This window comes from Egretta garzetta, unplaced genomic scaffold, assembly GCF_000687185.1.
Source record: "Egretta garzetta isolate BGI_Z169 unplaced genomic scaffold, ASM68718v1 scaffold329, whole genome shotgun sequence".
Classification (NCBI taxonomy): domain Eukaryota; kingdom Metazoa; phylum Chordata; class Aves; order Pelecaniformes; family Ardeidae; genus Egretta; species Egretta garzetta.
This window is the reverse complement of record NW_009269999.1, coordinates 2,381,909-2,406,274: the sequence shown is the minus strand read 5'-3', so window position 1 is coordinate 2,406,274 and position 24,366 is coordinate 2,381,909.

Here is a 24,366-nt window from a genome sequence, read left to right as displayed (position 1 = left end):
AATGGAGGTAGGAAAATACAAATTCAGTAGTATGTTTATACTGTTAAGGTCTCTTCTATCTGTTCCATATTCATGTGATGATTCCAAATTAGCCTAAACAATAACATCTACGATACTCAGAGGAATAGCAGCTTCCGTTTATGAGGGAGATCTGGAAGAGGATGACATTTTTAATGTAGAAAAATGAGAAGTGAGAGGGGAATATGCTTATTTTCTCTAAATGCATGAAGACACAAGTACCAGAGCAGGAAGAAAACTATTAAAGCACAGTACAGGCAGATAAATAAATGGAGAAATTAAGAATGAATACATCTAGGTGGAATATTTTAGAAAGGAATTCTATATTCTAGCTAGTAGAGAGCTAACATTTTAGAAAAAGGGGGAAATCTAATAATTCTTAACAAAATGCTTGACAGCTTCTGATAATTATGACTGTGGTTGCTTGGCAGCAAGAAGATGGATCTGCTGACCTCTGCATTCTCAGGTATATTTCTATTGTCTACTTGCCTCTCTTCCTTTAACCCCTAGCATCTTGACATGCAAAATCTTGTCCTCTGTCTCTGTTTGTCCATCTACTTTTCTGAGAAAAAGAAGGATTTGTCTTCATTTTTCCCTTCAGTCAGCTGGTCTTATCTAGGATAACTTGAAAATGAAGGCTACAAACATGAGTAAAAACCAGCTCCCCTGCTAACTGAACTCACTGAAAATACCAGAACAGTTGGGACCAACTTAAAAGTGTATCTTGTCCTCTGTGGGTTCAGCCAACACAGCATGGTTTGAAAAGAGAATGTGGTGAAGCCTGTGGAGCAGTGGATTTCTATTCCATATAGGGAGCATCATGGGAACATCACATTTTATTAACTTTCTTTTATTCTTGATGTCCAAGTCATTAAATAAAAATACTAAACTAAAGATATTAATAGTGGATATGGATGTAACAAGTTGATACTGTGTAAATGTCTTGTATTTCAGAAGGCGTAAGTCTTTAAGGGCTTTGCTGATAAGTTAAATAACTGTAAAAAATTATGCTACAGCAAGTCCATTATCCAAAATTGAAGCACAGCTATTCCTCTGGGGTGATGTATGGCAGTTCTTCAGTAACACATACAAACACTGGAGAATAAAAAGTGATTAAAAGGATAGGATTGTAACCATATGGTCACCATTGAAGTAGGTATATAAAAGGGAAAAACTGTTTCAGATCAGTGCTAGAAATTTTTTTATTTACTTCTGCTTGCAGATGTTAATAAGCAAAACCAAAGGAATCCTAAGAGAATCTGTTGTTACACAGGGCTGAATTATTTTACAAATGTTGAAATTAAAATTTCATCTGTTAATAATTCACTTCAGAGTGATTGACGAGCTCTGATGGGATGAACTTTCACAGCTAATTTTGTTCCTCATTGTTGACTCTTTTGAGGGCTATTGGAATGTTGGAATTTTCAAAGAAGAAAGGGACATTTTTAAGTACCAACAGTGTGTATTATGGCTATCTTCCTTAGTATTTCTCTTGGAATATTGGAAGCTTTGTAGGAAAGCAGGGTTCTATATGGTCAAGATTTCATGTTCTGCCTTGCCCATGTTTAGCATACTTCAGCTAATCTAAAATCTGCTGAAAAGGTGCTTGGATTCAACGGTACCCAAGAATTAAAATTGTTGCTAGTTTTAGCTAATTTGGGAAGACAGAAGCAAAGATAGACCTACCAGATGTCATATATCAAACAAAGGTCTGTCCATAGTAGTTTATCTGAGATTGAAAAAGAATAAACCCCACTGTTCAGGTTCATTAAATACTGGAGCGTGAAGAACAGGCTCCTTGGCGCAGAGTAAGAAGATGGCCTATGTTTGTACTCACAACATGAACGAGTGATGCTTCATTCAGCCACCGCCACAGATATGTATGCTTTACAATTTTCTCTCTTTCCATTAGATTCAGTAGTTAGGTAATTGTCCTTTCTTTTATGATGACTTTTGTGCTGGTGAAAGCTATTGGTCAACAACCCTGAAGACTATATCCCTGTACCTGCAGATCAGGTACAGAGTGCGTAAATGCAATGAAAGCTTTTTGAAACTGTCAGTGCACCTCAGGCCTGACCCATTCATTATAAACTGAATAAGCTCTATCTCCACAGCAAATTTACTGCAGAGTTTATAAGCATTTTAAGAGGAAGTATTCTTCATCCCTCTGGTTTTTCTATTTAAACAGCACTGCAATCACCATATGGTTACAGTAGCTTGTTCCATATAAATGAGGAAACCAGGAGATAAACAGTTGATTGATAGCCTAGAGCTCTTCAGTGTGTTGATTATATTCTTCTAATACTACTGTACAGTGTTAGACAATTTGCACTGTTCTTCTGAGGGTTGAATTTGAACTAAGTTTCACTTTTGGGCTTTCACTGAATCTGAATTTGTTGTGGACTTTATTTATTGGTTTAAACAACACATACATATACACATATCCTTGCCCCTAGCAAATTTGTGCTATGCATGGCTATTCAAAATTTTGCAGCTGATTCAAATGAAAACCATATGCCTCTTGTTTGTATACAATATTTATATATCTAGTGTATTGGTTTGCATTTGGTATTTGAATTTGTAGCTTACGTTATCTGAGTTCAAACTTGAAAATCACAGTTTCTGGCATTGTAAGTGTTGTGAGTTATTTACAGATACCAAAAAATCACTGGTGAAGTGCTGTTATAATGTAACTCACAGTGGCTGACTGCTGCATTTCAGTTAATTTTTTAGTTAATTTGATTGCTCACCAAGTTAACAAGATTGGTGATTACAAAACCAGTCATGGCTCAGTGTAGAAAGAAGAACTACGGTAGATGTTTTAGCCAGCTTTTTTTTAGCCTTTGATAAAAGAGCTGAGTTTGGACTTAAATCCTTTATATAAATTCTGGCATAATTTATTAAGTCACTGTGGCTTTAAGATGTTCAACTTGAAAAAAGTAGTTAAAAAATCAAGTTTATTGTTCTAATTCTGGAATGCACTTTTAGACCTTGAAAACAGATTATACATGGCATAGTGCTTTCTTTCCTGCATTAATTCTGTAAAGAGAGAGGGAAAGGCCTTGCAAATTAATAATAATAAAACCACAACATTCAATTCCTTTATAAAAAACACAACAGTACAGCATAAATAGTCTGTAGAGCAAATAATCTAATAGGCCATACAATATTTCTAGGGAAAAAGAGTAAAAATATTTTCAGCGGAATTCATGTTAACCTGCAATAAGCAATTAAAAAAGCAACACTACATTTTAATTAGAAACTGTTTAATCCACAAGGAAAGTCCTTCTAGAATTGGGTCAGGATATTGGAACAGTTACTGTGTGTGCCTCTGTGTTTGTGCAGAAGATAAAAGCACAAACACAGATGCAGTTCCTAGGGGGATAGAGAGGCTTTGTGGTCCCACTGAACAGTGCACGCTGCACCGGGGGGTACCAATGGATGGATGAATCATCTCTCCTGCTGCTTTCCAGCAGAAGGTCTTCAGTGGAAAACTTTTCAGGGTATTGGGGACGTTTTACACCGCTCTGTGTTGTTCACTCTGCTGGTGTTCTGCTCCAGCACTGAGATCTCACGGAGATCTCTCCTAATTAAAAATTTCCCCAAACCAGAAAACTTTTCTTTGATGGTAGTTTGTTGTTTTGGTTTGCTTGCTTAGCTGTTGTTTTATTCTCTGCACCACATCAAAGTTAGCCTGAATTTCTGTGTTCAATATGAAAGGACATGGTACAACATTCATTTCTCAAAGAGAAAAACACTGCTCTGAGTTTTTGAGTTGGTAGTGCATTGCTCCCTAAGGACAGCCTTCTACAAAAAAGTCAAGGTACTCTGGTTACTTGGTTGTATGGTTTTTTGCTGGAATCAAGGATAGGATGTACTGAACAACATAATCGGTAATGTGCTCAGCAGTACATAGTTACTACATTGCCTCTGTGATCAGTTTGCAACATTTTGCATTTAAAATATTATCTAAAGATAATAAGGTATCTAAACATCATTGTTCTTCTCATTTTCAAATAGGGCAGTCAGGGTTCTGTGATGCTTGATAAGATAAGTACTTGATAAGAGTTTACACAGGGAACAGATATCATGTTTGGCTGCTAATACCCTACTATAAAATGACCAAACCCACTCGTGTCCTTTAACAATGTACGTAGTTTTTGTGTTTGTTTGTATGTTCATCTAAGAGCAAGTTAAAAATCAAGCACAAAATCTTCGGTAGCTTGCTCAGATTGGACTGCATCAAAGATAGCTCTCTCCCTTATTGGAAAAATAGGGGGCAATATTTTTATTAAATACATATATAACTTTTAAAGAGAGAGCCTTTTTAAAAGTTTCTTTTACAACTACAGTGAATTAACCCAGCCTATGGGAGGAAAGCCAGTTGGTTTAGAACTTTTGCATAAATGAAAAAATAAAACCCCAAACCCCACCGTTTTAAGGTTAAGTAGTTTGGTTGCCTAAAGATTGATGGCTGTGTGCCTATTTTGCCACACTCTTTGAAGGAAGGTATCTCCATCTATCATCTTTTATCCAAACAATGTATTAATTTCAAAGGCAAGTCAGATTATTGCTAAATCTATTTTTTCATCTCTCCAATTTTAAATTTTAGGAATTATTCTAGCACAGGAAAGCTGCATGAAAGTATCTCATACCCACTCTGTCTATGAAAAAAATGTTGCATCTTAAGAGTGACATACTAAAAGAAGTTTTTACAGATAGGGTACATATGATGCACAGTATGGTGAGTCAGTGGGAACAACTGGTCTTTCTGTAACACTATTTTCTTATTTACGTAGGAGCTGACAGCAGGTCCCTTGACCTTCTTATCAATATGATAGGATTTATGACATACCTGCTGAAATGAGAGAAAGGGTGGGGATGGAGAGGCAGAAATAGGAGAAAAAAGATGTTGAATGACTCAGGCAAACTAGCTCCTCTAAGATATTGAAAAGCAAGCAAAAAAAAGAAAAAAAAAATTTCTTATGTAGCAAGCATAACTACCTTTTGTTTCATTCTTCACACCATATTTAACCTGAGGATATAGGCTGCATGGGTGACCAATGGACTGCTAGCACTTATTCAGTATTTATTGTCTTCAGATTAGCAACATTTAACTCTTAAACCTCTTAACTGTCTCAAAATAGGAGAATATTAATTGAATTTCTTGTATTAGTTATAATCTGTCTTGAACTGTCTTTACAGAATGATTAAATTGAAATATGAGTCCTTGTGGCTACAGTCAAATACCTCGAGTCTGGTTGCACTCAATTTCGTACAGTGATACTTACCAGATTAGTTTACCAGCTGATGCTTGTAATATCTGTCACATGACAGTTATCACTACAATATTAATTTATTCCTACTAATTATAAAACCATGTCTAGCTAATTGTAATGCAAACTAAGATTCTGATGACTTAATTTGTCAAGGACCCCTTTTTAACCAGAATTTTGCCAGTGAAATATGTAACTTCTACAGACACACTTGTAGGAAGCCCTTCCAGTGTCTAAAAGCAAAAGAAATCTTTATGTTGGCACTTCCATAATAATTTCTATTTATTTGTATCACTAGATAAAATGAGCAGATATTGTAGGAAAGAAGTGGTGTATGCAGCACCAGCTTGCTGCTTTTTAAGAGTTTGCAGTGAAAGCTTGATTTAGTTGCCTAAACCCAGCCTCCAGCTGTCTTTCCAGACAGGCATGAGTCTCCCATAGATCCTGTTATATCTGCCAGACTCCTGACAATGTCTCACATAATCCTGGAGTATGTCAAATAGCATTAGATGGTTTATATTTAAGCAACAGATTGAGCCCTATATGTTTAAATACCAACATCACTTAAGCTTCACGGAGGGACATTAAGAAGCTCTATGGAAAAGTAAAATATTTCTGAGCTGGGATCAGAACAAATTCAGCAGGTTTGCCCACTATGGATCAGGATTTAACTGAAGGTCTTCAAAGCAGAACCTAGTATGAGTTCAGTAAATGGAATTCGTTTTGTCTAAACTCGGATCAAATCCATTGTTCATTTAGAATCAGGATATATCTGCTTTTATGTATCCTTAGTGATGTTTCCTAGTGATTCTTCATTAAAAAAAAAAAACACAAAAAAACAAACCCAAAACCCACCTCCAAAGAACAGGGATATTTTTTCTGGTTCCTTTGCTATTTAGAAGTTTGGCTAATTCTGCTCTGTCTGTCTCAAAGCACCCTATGGTTTTTAAATGGAGAAGATATTTACATCTACCTACTATTCTAAAGGGCTGACAGTGTTCATCTGTGCTGTTAAACCACTGCTGTGTTCTGTCTCGGAGTTGGCCGCAGTTCAGTAGTAAATAGAATGATTCTATTATTATAGAGTTGTGAGTGCTTTGAGGTCTGTCAGGATGTAAAATATTTTGTGACTGCTTGCCAGATAGGTAAATATCTCAACCATTTTACCCTCTAAAAAAAAAAAAAAAAAAGAGAAAAAAACTTAAAGTATATGTTGGCATTTTCATTAGCATTATTACTTCTTTTTAGCTCCTTACAGGAAACAGAAATCCTGGGGAAGAAATGGTGCATTAGCAATTGGCTTGCCATTTTTTTTAGAAATACACAGGTGTTTGAATAGCAAGGAAATATATTCGCTTGGATTTTTTTGAGTTTTGGCTTGTAAATTTGTTTCTTTTTTGAGGTTTAAGAAGATGAGGAATTAATGTGGCGTTGTATGACTTTGATAGGAACTTCAGGAAATTTGGAATTTTGGGCGTCTTTTTCACTGTTTTATGGGAAGGAAATTCAGCACTTTTCGTGAAACTACAAAGCAGAAACAATAAAGTCTTTCTATCTGGCATGTTTTAGTGACCTCAGCAGTGATATCATACGGTAGCATCCAAGAATAATCTAGGTTGGAAGGCACCTCTGGAGGCCATCTTGTCTGGCTGCCTACTTGAAGCAGGACAATATTAGTTATATGAATCTGCTCTTGAGTCTTGTTCAGTTAAATTCTGAACATCTCCAAAGATGGAAATTCCTCAGCCTCGCTGGGCACCTGTTCCAGTGTTTGATCACTGTTATTGTGAAATGTTTTTTTCCTTATATCTAATTCGAATTTCCCTTGTAGCAGCTTGTGTCTGTTGCCTCTCACCCTGGCATCATGTGCCTCCAAGATAGTTCTGGATGTGTCTTCTCCAGCCTCTCGCTAAGTAGTCGATGATGGCAATAAGGTTCCAAATTAGCTTTTTTTTGGGGGGGTGGGGGTAGTATTGAACAAATCCAGTTCTATCAGCATCTTCTAGGACATCAGGTGCTCCAGCCCCCCAGTCATCTTGGTGACGATTTACTGGAATGGTTGACCAATTCTGGTATGACAAAGTCTTTCTTATATTAGGAATCTCAAAATAAAACACGGTATTGAAGCTGTGGTCTCAAAAATACTGAATGGAGGAAAAAAATAATTTCTGTTAACTTGCTGACCGCAAGTACTATTACTGTACATAGTTCAGTATAGTTTTGGTCATCTTTATTACATGGACATACGACTGTTGTCCTTCTTTCTATCCAGATAGCGTCTAGCCTGTCCTGTTGCACAGGTTATTTCATCCTAAATAGAAGGACTTCACATTTCCCTTTATTAAGCTTCATATATGCTGTGAAAGAACGCCTGCAGCGTGGGAATCTCACGGGAGAAATTAGAAGTCTATGCACAGTTGCAAAGCTATGATCTTACTGGAATCATAAAGTGGTGATAGGATAGATTACATAATTAGTTTGCTGCTTTGGATGGATACACGCTCTTTAGAAAGGGTAAGGATTGTAGGGAAGAGGAGCTGTGCTTTGTCAGATGAGGAGCATGGAGCTGTGTTTCAGAAGAGATGATGAGCCATGTGGGAACTTAAGACTGAGGACCAGATCAGCATGTGTGATATTTTGGTAGGCATCTTCTATAGACAATCTGATCAAGAAGAAAAAGTAAATGAAAGTCTCACACATCTTTTTGGAAAACTGGAGAAAGTTTAATGATCACAAGGACTGATCTTTACTGTGGACTTGACTGGAAAGACAGCATTACAGCCCAGGTCTCTGGTGAGCATCGAGGACAACTCTTGATACAGGCAATAAGGAAGCTGACCAGGCAGGACATGCTAGTAGACCTGCTAGTGCTGAATAAGGTGATCAGACTTATGAAGTCTGATGGGAGCAGTAACCATAAAATTGTGGGTCTTAAGTAATGATAACTTCCAGCATGCTTGAATTGTGTGACAGTCAGATGTGGTGACACACTGAGAAAATGGAGGTTAAAATGTTGTAGGTTACTACTAAGACTTTGCATCGGGAGTTTGATGATATTGTAGGTCGCTGTTGGAGATCTGTGTAGGTAAAGTGTGTTCTGCCAGCATCTTGATTGCTAATAACATTTTTTTTGTTTACTGAAAGATACAAAAAATACAGGATAAATGACACCAGACGTATTTTGAGAACAGAGGCTCAGGCCCAATTAACTAACCTTGAAATGTTCTCACAAATTGCTTTTGGAGACCCCCTTAGCTATTCAGAGGGGAGAAGGAGAAAAAAACACAACACAAAAAGCCCCACCCAAACCATCAAGGGAGTATTCCAGGCCAAAAGATCCTGTACTTGCTGCAAGATGGATGATCAAGATGCACCTATTACATTTTGTTATTTTTTCATGAACAGAGGACAGAATTGTCAGGATTTTAAATTTCTTTTCCAGACAAACCAATAGCAAAGAGACACCATAACAAATGGAAACAAATTACAGAGAGAATGAATCAAAAAATAGCATGTAAAAGATTTTTTTGGGGTAGTAGCAGTGAGAGGGTATTCTCATTCCCTGGACTCTTACTTTATACTGAGTATTTGGCAATTTTGAAATAAAACTTACTTCTTTACTCAATGATCTGAAAAACAATTGGCTGGGCAAAAGTGGACTGATAAAAAATTGTAGCATGGACTTTACAATGCCAGAGTACTGGAAAAAGATCACAGATTGTTTTCCGTTGTAATGAAATGAAGGGCAAAGATGAATCACCAGGTGATAAATGGATTAGTGTTGCTTCTAATGATATACACTATATTCAGCTCTATGTGGTTTGCAATTTTTATGGTATTTGGCTTTCAAACAATGATTTCATTCATGTGAAGAATCTACTATGAGCCCATTTAAAGTATTTCTTTTGATGTTCAGGTCCTAGCAGAGGGAATTTATATGAAATGCCAAAGTAAGACCTGCATTAAGGTGGACAGGGTTTTAAGTACCTTCTGTCACGTAATTCTGGGAAAAAGCCCTCTTATTTCAGGGCTTGTGGTTTCTTCTGGAAGTGCACTGACGAGGAAGTGTTTGGAGAACCATGAAACTAAACAGTCAGCAAACCAATAAAGATGCTCAGTGGTAACAAAAGTTTGGCTTCTGATACTGGAAGTCCCTAGTACTTTTCACCATTACTGGCATTTATGAACCAAACGTAAAAACAGAAGTCCTGTTCAAATTGGTAGAGGGACTCCAGTAGAATGACACTGGGAGTTCATGGTATCCGTGAATTTTCAGTGATTTTCTACAATATTTGGTATGTAACATATTGGAAAAGAAGTAAACAGGCTTCTCTACAGCCCAGAAATTATGATTCATGGTAGTGGCAAGCCCAAGTTGTATTACAGGCTAAAAAGAGAGACAGCACCAGGTGTGTTTGAATAAATAGATTCCAGGTGGTATAATCTCCAATTATTGGATGCAACACGGAAGATAAATTTTTCATGAACTGCATCCCAGTATACAAGATAATCTAAGAGATGAAACATGTGCACCAAGGTTACAAATACTGAAAAATAAGTGAAATGTCAAGTACATTTTGAGGTGTTATTTCGGTTAGCAAAAGCCGTTTAAAAATCTCTTGAGAAACATAGAGGAAAACATGTGTGCATGAATTCCAAACAGGTCCTCTCTTCCCCAATTCCATTTTTAAATCCTGAGAACTGCTGATTATGAATGCATTTGAATAGCACATAGAGTGTGGGTCACAGTTCAGCTGGAACCCTGTGATTAATGCAAGAAAACAAAGACTTTGCTAGCTATAAAGCCTGCAAGCATCTTCACCGATTTGTGATTACATATGCACATTTTTGATTACAAAATGCACATATCAGCACTCAATATGCATTTTTATTGATTTTTTTTCCCCCGAATCTCCTGGAAATGTCTAGGTACACGATGTCTTTTCAAAGCAACAACTTGCAACAAATGAATAGTTTTGGATGTCTGTAAAGTCTTTTTTTTCTGTAGATTTGAACTTAGATTCTGTTCTAAATTAGCAGTAACCCTACTGAGTGGAAACTAGTGTGGGATCATGTTCCATTCTCTCAATCTTCTTGCTAAGCCATATGGACTTTGGGTTCCCTATAGCTCTGAAAAGTGTCTTTCTGTCACCACTCTGGTTTCTCTCGTAGAAATCTATTTTGCACTCATTTCAGTAAATCCCACAACAATATGTTGAGATCTTTTTTAGTGGTTCTTCAGTGCAAAGCATCACAAGAAACTTGGACACAGTCATTCTACCAGTCTCTCATTGTTCCTGGTGGTAGCAACAGGTACAATGTATCAGAGAGACAACAGCACATAGGATTTCTCCTGCTGCTATATGTAAACGTTGCAGAAGTACAGGTGCAAATTACTATTGTGATCTTAGGAACCATAGAGTAGAGGAAACAGGTTTTTTCTACTCTTCTGAAGATGACTTTAGGTAATTTATTTTGGGTCAAGTTTACTGGTGGCGCAAAAGTAACCACAATGTTAGCTGTTGTGCTGGTGCCAGTGAAAAAACATATTTGAGGCAGCTGAGGGGGTGGAAGCACCCATCTGCAGGCACGCTCTTGGAAGGAGGCACCACGCTGGGCAGAAACAGCCTTGAAGGACTGTGGCCCATGGATGACCCATGCTGCAGCAGGGAAGCTAAGAAGCAGAGCTGCAGGAAAACCTAAAGAAGCAAAGAGCATCTGAGAAAAGGGGCAAGAAGCAAAGCATGGGAGAGGAAACCATGGACGAAGCAAAGGGCATTTGAAATAAACCATTGTGCACATGACCCTGACATCCTGGGCTGCCTATCATCTGCCTGTGGAAGTGGGATAGATTTAGTAACCTGCAGTGAAAACAAAGCAAGCTCAGACTAGGAAGTGGCGAGGAAATGTATTTGAGTTAAGGTGAACCTAGGGAAGGGGGACGATGGGTGTTTACTTTGTGGGTTTTTTCCTCCCATACCTGGTGTTAATAAGCAGTAAATAAGATTGAGTAAAAATTCCCCAAGTTGAGACTGTTGTTTGTCACATATCCGCATAATGGTGAAAAAGTAGATTGCATACATAACACTAAAAAAATCAAAAGTAACTGAAAGCCTGTACAGTAATTTCTAAAACTAAGCCTGATATTATGCACCAGTTGTCTTCTTAGAACATCTGTATTTTAGCTTGTCAGCCTGGGAAAGCAAATATTTGCAAACAGCCACATTTATAATAAAGTGTTAGATTGTTTCCACTACCTACCTCATACAGGGATAAATACTCTCTCATGTAATAGGCTGTTCTTGTGAAGGATCACCAGAAGGTAGTGTTTACACTATTCTGTTGTGATTTAATTTAGTCCTTAGCATTTGTTTCATTTGAAAATAACTAGAAATGATGAAAAACATTTCAAAAAGCATATAGAGATGTTTTTGCTATATTTTCATTGTCAGCACGCATTTAAATAAAACACACTTCCCCCATACACACCCACATACAGAAACTGTAGGAACACCCTTGTGAGTTCTCACCCTCTACACTGCAAACATCTCTTCCCCGTTAGCTTTTATATTTAGAGGTAGGACCACTAGTTTTAATAGTTCCACTCAAATGCATAGTTATGTACATATGTATTTTGAGGCTTGTGGCACTGGTTTTGTTTTTTTTTTCTCTGTTGAGTGATCATAGATTACTTAAGTAAATCTGTTTTCTGTAGGGTTTTGAGGAGAGTAATCTGTTGATATGTTTCCAAATAAGGAAAGACACCCCCAGCCCCCCATTCTGAAAACAAGTTTGAAGATTCACATTCTTCCTTTAATGTGATTTAAGAGCTGTAAGATCAGCCACCAGGAACGATAAAAATTGGTGATGACATTTTCTTTTTCCAGGTGAGCATATTGTATAGAAAAGCCCTGTGAATGGAATTATGGAATTCAAACATCATTGTATCTGTCTCAAAAAAGAAAATAGCATGTTAAGAAGGTAAAGAGGAGCATGTCTGTAGAATCAGGCTGTTTAGAGTCACAAAGCTAAAATATTATTATGCCTTCCCTTTGTCTATTCTATAGTAGTGTTAATTTTCCTAATGGGTAGCTTGATAGATTAAAAATACTAAAATAGGTGATTCTTTCCTCTCCTGTAGCGTATTTTCTATGGCTTTTAAGCAAAATTATAAGAAATCTCCCATATTTCAGACTCAAACCCTGCCTTTTCTATGAACAATTCATACAACTTTGCATTTTCCTCTGTTGCCTTTAAATTTTTATTTTCTCTATCACAGACTATCACTTTATTTCATATTTTCTTCATGCTTTTAGCATAGGCCATAGAATATAAGATTGAAGCATTGAAAATCTTACCGCCTTTTATGCTGTCACTACCATTTTTATTACTAACTTCTTTGACAGCTTAGTAACAGTCATCTGTATGATGGTAGGAGTGACAGAAGGAAGCATCTAGTGAGCAAAGGTCAACAGAAAACCTTGGGTTGTGAGGAGGGACTGGAAAGTAGAAAGTGTCCAACAGTAAAAAATTGTGAATCTGGTATTTCTTTTGCTAAACGTCATCTCCACTGTTCTTTATAGTCTCCTCTAATCAGTACTGTTTCTTCTAATGTTCAGATTGGATCCCTAAGCCACTAGAGAGGACTGAAAAATAGGGTCAGGGATAAAGAAAAAACATGCTATATATATTGGAAAAGGTATAAAATATAGGTCATGAGTTTTCAAGCTGAAATGTAGGAAATGCTGTACCAGAAGTCTGGCCAACCTGCCACATGGCATACTGAATGTGAATGCATTAGAGAATACGACTTAGAGATGCAAGCTGCATTTTAAACTTAGCAGACAGTGGAAAGAAAATCTAGAAATAGGCTACCTGTTTTTGTTAAAGGTCTTTTCTCTATCTTATATGATTCTAATTGTTTGAAACAAAAATTCAGTTTCTGTCATAGATCTTGCAGTATGTATGAAAGAAAATTGTAAAGACAGTATTTAAATTATTTTTGCTTTGGATTTGCAGACTTATCATAACTTGGTATTGATTATTTGTCTCCCTTCATTATACTCAGTTATTATAGTTTCCTCTGGAGCTCTTCTAATTTGTTATCTGAAAGTTATCTTCCTAACAAAGTTATAAATACAACTTTACAGAAAGATAAGTTATTATTTTAGCCATAGGTTAACTACTGTGCAAAACATAGCAATGAGTGCTTTTGTACTGTTTTCTTTTGAATAAAGTGGTATATACGTCATAAATGTATCAAGCTAAGCTGCCACTGCTTAGTTGCATCTCATAAGCCTTATACTGCTAGTAACTAGGGGGGGATTTTCCTTGGAGATCATTTTTTAGAGAGAAGGGATCTGAGATGTATTTACACATTCACCCTAGAAGTCCTGCTTGTGTGTGTATCTGGTATTCTTTATTTTGCTAAAGATTTTTTTTTTTTTTAGTGGAAAAAACCCCCAACATTGTAGCAGTGATTCTTTGGACATTACTTATGTTGCAGATGTACGATTCTGGAGGGGTTCAGCAACCCAGCTGAAATGGGCAGCAGGTGTTTGAAATTTGGCTGCTGTGTCATTTCCTACTGTTTAATCTGTTGGGTTTAGTGTCAAAAGGAATTACAAGATAGACCAATCACCTGAGTGACATTAAGAAAATCTGTTCTTTTTTTTGCTCTACCTGACAGCTTAGCAGGTGAATTGTGGCAAACATTATTGCATCGACTGGAGTAAGCATTAGGGTCATTGGAGGGTCAAGTTTTCGTTCTTTGACTGAATGTGCTATATTGCTTTCTGAACCCTCCAAATGGCCTAACAGCTCCCTCACTTATCTCTTCCAATAAAGCATCTTTGATAGAAAATGCAATCTCAGCTTCTTTCTCAAAGGACACACTAGAGATGCAATGGAGTACCTGCCTGTTATTCTGTTGAATTACCCTATTTGTGAAGAAGCTGATGGTGTCCTTAAGTGGAGTCAATAATCTACCTCTCCTTACTGTCCCTGGGAAAACAATTTGGGATTATTCTGCTCTGGAAGAGAGCAGAAACTACTAGAGCTTGAAACAGCTCTCAAGTATGGGGTTTTAGTTGCATAAATCCTATAGAAACAAAATGCATACCGATCTCTTTAGCTTTACTAAATCTGAAAAACTGGGTGTGGAGACAGCAGCTCAAGTACATCTTGACTTTAGGTCTTTGTTTACATTTAAAGCAAATGTAAACCAAGAATAATATAAAGAAGATTGTGATGTGAGAGAATTATGTTGATGAGAAAATTCAGGATAGGGCTTTACTTGGTCTAATTATTTCATTTTAGATGATTTCTAGCAGTATAATATGATACAGTATATAGTAGTATAGTAATTATTTTCTGTTCTTCTTATCTCCAGTTTGCCCAACAAATGAAAGACTAGGAAAAAAATAAATGAATATACTGAAGTTGCACCAGAGCTTTAATGCATGGCAAGTTAAGGCTAGTTGGCAACTTGCAGAAATGGGAGTTGAAAAGTCAAACCTTCCATTTTCTCTGCCATAAATCAAACTCACTTCACTGCTTCATCGTATCTGGCCTTGGTCAAAACACTTGGCAATAGGACAAGGGGAAATAGTCTGAAGTTGTGCCAGGGCAGGTTTAGGTTAGACACTAGAAAAAATTTCTTCTCAGAAAGGGTTGTCAGGCACTGGAATGGGCTGCCCAGGGAAGTGGTCGAGTCCCCATCCCTGGAGGTATTTAAAAGACAGGTAGACGAGGTGCTTAGGGCCATGGTTTAGTGGTGGGATGGCAGTGTTAGGTTAACGGTTGGACTTGATGATCTTAAAGGTCTTTTCCAACCCGAATGATTCTATGATTCTATGACTTAGCCTTCTATTTCCTCTGTTTTTCCATTTATCTCACTGCCTAAGGATCTCAATTTTCATATATTAGCACAGATAATCACTGACAGTGATAACTTCCAAGGCTACCTATTATTACACAAGCATGTGAGAAATTATGTATTTATAGTTTGTGTATATTGACATACAGTTCAACAGAAAATTAAAATCTGACTAATCAGCACAGATGTAATGTATTTATGAAAACATGTCTTCATGAGCTTGATATGCTCAATTGCCAAAGCATGTTGAGAAGCCCAAGTAGGACATATCCTGCTCAGAATTTAGATGTGGGAGAGGTTTACAGAGAAACTGATAGACCTGCCACTTCTTGGAGAAAGAGGAGATTTTAAAGAGATAACATGTCTTAAGCCATGAATTTCAACTAAGAGGACAGCACTTTTGACGAGTACATCACCAGAAGATTTTGATTTTTGATCTCAATGAGCATTTGAAAAAGGTAATGTGCAGTAACAAGCCCTTCTGTCCAAGATGTATAAAATATACAACATAGATGCCATGGATCTTTTGTTGAACTGTTGAGAACCCTCTAGTTATGAGCTGTTATCTTCAACCCCTTTATATTTACTAAATCATATATTGAAAAAAAACCAGATTGCTGTATTACCTAATTCTCACTTTCCTTTGAAAAAACCCGCATGTTTTCAATAAATGTTCAATGCTCATAATTTATTTTTTTTTTTGATGGTGTGGAATGTGACAATAAAATGCTGAGAATCCTGGTTTTGGTTACAGTTCTTCTTCTCTATAATAATTTCTAATCTAATAAACTTTTCTAGCATTGCTGGTAATAACCTTTCAAATATCTCTCGGGTTTTGTGTCTTTGTACTAGTTTCTGATCTCCCTTTCATCAGAGTGCATGTCATCCTTAGCAGTAGAATTTCGATACCTCTGTCCATTGTAGTATCTCATCTTTCTTGTATTTATCAAAAGTGAAAATGGTTAAGAAATGCTAGCACTTTTCACTGTCTTTTTTTACAGGCATTATGTGCTTCATGGAGACTAGCTCAGAGATGGAAAAGAAATGTTCAATTTTTTGCTGCTATTCTTAGAAAGCTTTCTTCTTAGAAGCATGACAGCAGGGAGTTATGCAACTGATGTTTTGAAATGCATTAAGATGTTGCCAATAATGGTGCCATGATATATATGTTATTATCTACCTAAAATCAGTAAATAATATTATTCAAAGTTAAAAATGAAAGACATGGATAAAAAAATGCAGTGCCATGGAAAAGCTATGGTGTAAAAAAAAACAATGCACGGAAAAGGTAGTAAAAGATGCTTTACTTGTTTTATGAAACTTGTCTACTTGCATGTGTATTTAGTTTCAAAGACAAAACAGTGAAGAGTAATAACAAACAGAATCAATACTTTCTTCTTGTTGTGTGCTAAAAATAGGTGTTTACTGAATCTTCATTTAACTAGAGTGAAAGAAAAGTGAGAAGGTATTCCCTGAGAATACCTTCATAGGAAATAGCCCGTCAGCATGAACATGACTGCACTGGACAGATGCGTGCACCTTTAGTGGCAGCTAAAGAGGTCCTCTTTGTGATGCTTGACTTTCAGTTCTGAATGACAGTGTGTTGGCATGGATACTGAAAGACGTGGTCTGACATGATGCGTTTGTCACTCTTGTTCTAATGTTTCTCTATGGTAATGTGAGTGTTAAGGAAAGAGCGGTTTCTAAGTGTAATAAAATTATTCTATGGTTAGACATTTTCATGGATTCTGTGACAGAAGTCGATAGTTTCCAATCAAATGTATCCCATAAATGAAAGTAACCCATTACTTTAAGTAGTACATGTATCTGCTTAGAAAATACAAATAGTCATAAGAGAGTCATACCAATACAGTATTTTTTGTGCCCTCTAGCTGAAACTGTTTGCTCTGTAGGGAGGTTTTAAGGTTGCTCAATATGGAACAATGTTAGTAATGATACACTACTAGGCCTAAGGCCTGTTTTCAGAACTAATAATAGTACAAAGAAAGCTTGTGGTTTGCCTGAAGGTTTTGCGGGTTAAACAATCTGTAACTCCTCTTTCTTCCAGTGAACATGCTAAACAATAGTGTGTACAGTAAAGAAGATAAAAGCCATCTCTTTCATGGTCTCAATGCCTAATCTGATAGAGATTAAAGATGAGCATCATTGCATTGGGTTTGCGTGGCAAGGTTTTGGTAGCAGGGGGGCTATGGGTGTGTCTTCTGTAAGAAGCATCTAGAAGCTTCCCCTATGTCTGATAGAGCCGCTGGCCAAAGCTGAGCCCATCAGCGATGGTGGTAGTGCCTCTGTGATAACAAATTTAAGAAGGGAAAAAAAACCCTGCTGCAAACAGTAGCTGGAGAGAGAGAAGTGAGAGGGAAGGTGTTTTAAGATTTGGGGGTTTATTTCTCATTATCCTACTCTTATTTGCTTGGCAATAAGCTAAATCAGTTCAACTCCGCGAGTGAAGTCTGTTTTGCCTGTGACAGTACTTGGTGAATGATCTCTCCCTGATCCAGGAGCCTTTTGTTATATTTTCTCTCCCCTGTCCTGATGAGGAGGGGGGAGTGATAGAGCATCCTGGTGGGCACCTGGCTTCCAGCCAGGGCTAACCCACCGTAATAATTTAGAGTTTAGAAATAGGTAAAGAATATGTCCTGGTTTCAGCTGGGATAGAGTTGGTTTTCTTCCTAGTAGCTGGTATAGTGCTATGTTTTGGATTTTGTACGAGAAGAATGTTGATAACTCATTGATGTTTTACCAGCTTTCCACCCGTGACTCCCTATTGCAGTATACATGTGTGTGAATTCTCAAGGTTGCTCTAAATAGTGACTGGTTTGTAGTTACTCCGCTAGTGCATCACACTAAGGGAAACCTTGGTGATGAAGGATGGCCCCGCACAACAAATCATAGCTAGGAGGCTAGACCAAACACTAAGGTGTGAGTTTCCACAAGTCACTACTCTAAACGGCAATGGAAATTTTTCAGGGGCCTGTACCTGACAACCTGATGTTCAAAAAAAATGATGAATGTAAAGATAGATAATTGCAAGTAAGACATTTGACATTTTCATTTACTTAGAATCCTAACTGCAGTTATTTGGAAAGATCGCAGTTTTTTTCTTTGCAAGGGGTCACTTCTGGTACAGGATGCAGCCCAATAGAAAACCAGAATTCTCAGCTGCTCTGTGGGTAACATTATTTGTGCCTACTTTGCCCTGTGATATTGGTAACACCATACATTTTACTAAGAAAAAGAGCTATACTAGCTCTGTATCACAACATTTATTAGCTTTGCTGAACTGTAGATTTGGGTTTGATTTTGATTTTTACAGCCAATCTGATTCTCCGTTGTCTTTTGGATTTATTTGGATGTGTGGACTTCCCTAGAATAACCCAAAATGCAAATATGAATTGAGATAACCATTTTCCTCCCTGTTCTAAAATTGATTGAATCATTCAGAGTCTGAACCGGTATCTTTGTTTAACATAGATTCTGCTGTCCCTTGAGGGACTGAGTGCGGACTTCCCTGTTGTGCGTTTTGCGGTACACAGGCCAGCGTTATGTTCTCAGAGTGGGGGCCCCTTTGGAATGGAGGTGGTTTGGGCATACGTTTTTATTTATTATATTTATTTATTATACATATTATTATTTATTTTATTACGTTTTACCTTGTGTAAAGCATTATTCTGCGATAGAAGCGTGTGACCATCCAGCTGTTGCACAGGACCTGAACTGTCTCAGGGACAGTTCAGCCGTAGGGATGGGTTTCACTACTTTTTAAAGGTAGTATTACTGCTCTTCATTGCTATGCAGGTATTAGAGTATTCATTACTTGTAGAAGAAACTACATTTCGTTTCCTCTTGTTGTAATGCAATCAAATCAAATATTTAGCAAGGATATTACCAAATATAAATCGATAGCACTAGTGCAATAATGCAAGTGCATCTTTTTCCTGAGAAATGGAGAATGGCAAGGTTAGAAGGGAAGGATACGGGCAGTCACAGCTCATACATATCTCATTGGATGTTGTACGCAAGAGCTGCATTTAATGCTTTTGCCCATTTGTCATAAATGCGGGTTGTTTGTTGCATTGTACTGAGTAAAACCAAAGATGAAAAAAGCTGGGAAATGCAGTAAGAAACCTGAACTCCTTAAACTGTTTTCAGAGAGTGAAGAAGTGAAGACATTACTTAAAAGCCCTATTTCTTTGAGGGAATATGTTGTCAAATGTATAAATTTCAGAATTAGTAGTATGATTGCATCAAAACGAGGGCCTTGTTTAACAGAGTAGAGGAATAGAGAATGAGAGAGAGGAGAAAATCTGCACTACTGAACTTTCCAAATTTCACTTCTGTCTGAGACTGCTGAAAATGAGATACAGTCAAACAAAAATTACCATTTAAATAACATTTTAAACATCACCAAAAAATTGCTCTCTGACTCATAAAAAAGTATGAAAGGATACCAGAAGATCCTCCAGCCCATCTCTGGACATCTCTCTATTCTCCTCTAGAAGAGAACACCTGCACTATGTAATTCCTGACACTTGATCATCTAACTGGATTTTAGAAAATTAGTGATGTAGACCAGGCTATATGTTCCAGTGCTTGCAGAAATTCTCCCACAGTGTGTCAGCTTTGTGGCAAGTACATATATTTCTTTTTGAGCTATCCAGATTGCTTAATAAGAGTAGTTTAATCTCTTCGTAATGGTCTTTTACATTCCTCAGTCAAGTTTTCTCTAAAATGAACAATGGCTATCCATTTTGTGTTTACTGTCACAAAGTATGGATTCTAGAGCAACGTTCACTTCTCTTGCCTTTCTCAAACTGATCAGCATCTTTCTAGCATTGTGGCTTCCCATTACAGAGATAGTTCTGAGCTGAAGCCGTACCAGTGCAGGGTAGAGTAAATGTACAATTGTCTCACAGACAATTTATAGTCTATACATTGAGGTTTCATAATTACTTTTTTCATTAAGCTGCTGATTTTGACATGAGTTCAGTTTCTGATCCACGATATTCCCTTTGTTGCTGATCTTTACGGGTCAGTCCTTTCTGAGAAGACTTCAGTTCAGTAGTTCAGTCTGAATTATTTAACCGTAGCAAATATTCTGTGTTATCTGTTGGTACATCTTGATAAGATTAGGCTTTATGCTCAGAAACGTGATGAAAGACTTAACAATTCTTCTGCATGTGTGAGTTGAAGCTTACTATCCATTAAGTATTTCAGTTACTAGGAACCATATTAAAGTGACGCATCGACTGCTGCTACGGATGTTGTTTTTGTGCTGAGCCCTTTAGAGGCAGTCTGCTAAGGCATACTCTCTTCCATCAGTTCATTTGAAATAACTTCGCTCACTGACTTATGTATGTGTTCACTGGAATGTGCTGAGAGTATCTGGTAGTGTACCAACCTGCCTGTGGGCTTTTTGTAACACGTCTTGTCTTTTTTGGTTGGCTTCATCTCATCATTGTCATTCATGCAGTATGTCAGTAAATGGATATGAAGAAGTTCAAACCCTTTTTCTTTGAAACCCGCTGACTTGATAGTCTCCCCGAATAACACTACTGCAAGAAAAAAAAATAAGGCCTGTTTGGAATGAGAGCTTCAGGTCATTGGCCACCTATACTAGAGACGTCAGTTTTTGTTTTAGCTCTGTCAGCTAGTCTGTGGAAACAGCAAGAAAAACAAAGTGTAATCAGTAAATATATATGCTTGTGGATTTCATTAACTTATGCTTGTGATTGCATTTTTTTAATCTTTATATTCCTGTTCTTTTGGGAATGAGCTGCTTTTCCTCTGGCTGGAAACTCATCTACATAATTTAGGTCCCCTGCACATCAACAACAAATAATAGCAGAAATTCTCAATTTTGGGATAAGATTGCTCATTCACTTTGCTTTGTGTGTTTGTGAATAGCCTGTTTTCCTAACATGGCATTTTAGGGATTTATCAAACCTGTGTTGAATTTGGTAAACTAAATGAATATAGAGAAGTTATATTTCTTTTATCATTTTCAAAATTGGAACATTTTTGCAACATTTTACTTTGATTTTTTTTCTTATTTCTATTAATTGATACTTGTTTTCAGGAATAGTAATACTCCATAATGATAAAGTGGGGGTTTCCTCCATTTCAGTGAAATTCATATTCACTTAGAGGGTTTTTTTTAATGATGTAAGACTCATGCATTTTCAAGCAGTCTGCTTTCTACAAAATGATTAGTAAATTTGGTCATTATATGTAATTAATAGTCATTTGAATGAAACAAATTATATATTAGGTAGCATGTGTGAGTCTTTCTGTGCCAGTGTGAATTTTAAGAAAGCATTCTCAAAGCACTTTTCTAATAAAACTTCCATAGAGTGACAGCATACCAGTAGTGGCATGAATCAATTTCCTAAGGTGGCAGGGTTCAGAAGCTGCAGACCTCCCAAAGACAACTGAATGTTTCCTTTCTGTACTGCTATTCTGTTTTACTTTACAGCTTAGCAATATATCAGAGTGTCTTGACTTTTCTTCTGGCTACCAACACAGAAGTCCACAGAGATAAACCCCCCTGTTTTTAAGAGAAATATACACCCATCAAGAAAACCCAGGATATATTATTGTATTTATTTGTTCAGTCTCTGATCTCTTACTCTTTCTGTTGATGGTGCTTCAGAGATGATAACTTCAATGTTAGTATCAGTGAGCTATGAAGCTGTATATTTCCAAGCTTTCCTCTGACAAGCAAAAAGCCTAGAGGATGATATTTTTTTTCTTTACTCTCCTGAAAAGCTGACTTTTAATTCTTTGGCAGGAAACCAACATGTCTGTTGGAAGAAAGTAAACTTTTGTAAACTTTGCAGACCTTTACCCCTATGTTTTCTTTGAATGCCTGATTATTTTATACTAATTAGTAAATGTCCTAATTTAACATTGAAGTCTCAATTTCAAGAGAAGAGCATAGAAACAAGAAAAGTGAAATATCTGTATTTCCTAGGCATAGAGATAACCTACCGTTAACAGTTTGTTGCAGCATATTCTGTGCCATTTGCACACACTGCTCTGATTGTGTCAGCCAGACAACTGACTGCCCCCTTGGTTTGGCATGTCTCAGTAGGCCTCCTTCTCAGAGAATCCGCATGGATTAAAATTAAGGAAGACTCTAGTATACCCATAGGTAAATTCAGAATCCTACGTCCAAGACGATGATTCTTGAAACCCCTGCCCTGGGTGGCTTTGGTTTTAACCATGACACTTCCCTGAACAACTCAAGTTTTGCGTGCTCAAAATTCTAGTCTGTTGATAGGACTTAACAGTGTCACTTCTGTCCTATGTGCTAGTAGTAAGGAGATATTTTGGGGTGGGGGGGATGTGGAAAAAAGATTAATTTTCCTGCAGGAAGGCCTGAATTTATTAGAACAGTATTTTAATTTTCATGTTCTCTTTCTAACATCAGAATCTCAACACACTGGTACATTTAAAATGCTTTAAACAAAGTAAAAGGTGGAGGTCTAAAACCTAGGTTGATCTGAAAAGGTTGTTAAACTAAGGTTCCTCACTTCCTGGGGGTTGTTAAGGGCATATTAAACAATGCCAATCAGGAATGTTTTAAGAATAAACATACCTTATGAAGATAGACTAGGTGATATTTTCAGTTTTTTCACTGCTTTATTTTTTGTGTGTAATCAAGTATTTCACTTCCAAAAAGAATAGGTACACAGTCTCTTATAAATCTTAGAAATCTTTATAAATCTTTTAGAAATCTTCAGGTATGCTCCCCAATTATGCTGTCAGAGAGCTTTCCTTGTTTAGCTGTTTCTTCAGAAGATGTTTCTTCTTCTTCAACTTTCAGTGAGGCTTGAAGAGCTTATCTTTTAAACGCTCATGAATTTAAAGAATATGTAGGAGTTGGGGTTCTGTCTGATTGCCTAATAAACTACATCTTAAAATCCCCTTGGTCAGCTGTTACTTAACTTCAAAAACCACAGTAATTCATGCTGAGTTAAAGTGAAAACTAACAAACAAAAAGTGATGAGTTTTGCTTTGTTTTTACCAAGTACAAAATGGGGAACACAATTCCTGTAGTTTGGTAAAGACACAGGTTTACATAATTGTAAAGAAACAGGGCTGGCTGTGTAGCATTTAGATTAACTTCAGAAGTTCCTGTCTGGTTTGCCTGGCTCCTTACTTCTTCTGCTCTCTTCTTTGGAGGACCATATTCTGAGTATTCCTCAACTACTTCTTCACAGTCCTGTTCACAAAAAAACCTTGGTTAACTCAATCAATCGAGAGACTTTTATATACTTTTGAAGTTTCCTATTGATTTCATCTTACTTTTTACTTGATTATCAAATGTATAAATCAATAATCATTCCAAACAGAAAAATAAAACATTTGACATATTAAAAATCTAGTAATAAAGAAGACCTATATGCTCAATTGAAAAGAACTAAAATATATGCATTGGCCTGAGTTGACAAGAAGTTTATGGACTATAATGTTGCTTGTATTTAATTTTTGCTCACATTGAACTGAATGTTTTAGGGGCTTTGAGTGGGCAAAAACTATTAACAGAAAATCACATTGGAAAGACTGACATTTCAATGCCAACCAAAATCCTTATCACATCAGAAAAATACAGTTTAGACAGTACGCCAGTTTCTGTGTGGATGTAGTGTCTTTTTGTAAGCCAGACAAGGCAAGTCTCTTAAGATAGTTAATCTTCAGCAACATTGCTCTCAGAAGTACTCTGAGGCAGTTACTGAAATAGAGCTGAACTCAGTTATGTTCCCTCAGTACTTTCTTATACAAAATTTATTCAACTCAAGTAAAGCTGCCTTTGCAACTCTCACCATTTGAAGTTGCAGATAATGCAATACTTTAAGTGCAAACGAGCTTCTGTGAAATTCTGCAAGGTTCTTATTCTTAGTATCAGTGAAGTGTGAAGATAGACTTGTGACTTTCACATCATATTTCACAAGTAACTTATTAAAACTGACTGTTATGTTCTAGAGATGATCGTTAATGCGAACAGCTCCAGTGAGATGAATGGAGAAAACATCTTTTCTCTGAGGTATCTTCTCAGTCTTTTCCAGGCTGTCTATTTGAAGCACAACCTTATATCACGTTTGCGTGCAGGAAGTACTTTTCACAATCATGAAGTCTAGCAATAGTTTGTGGACTTCTTCCTTTGCCTGAGTT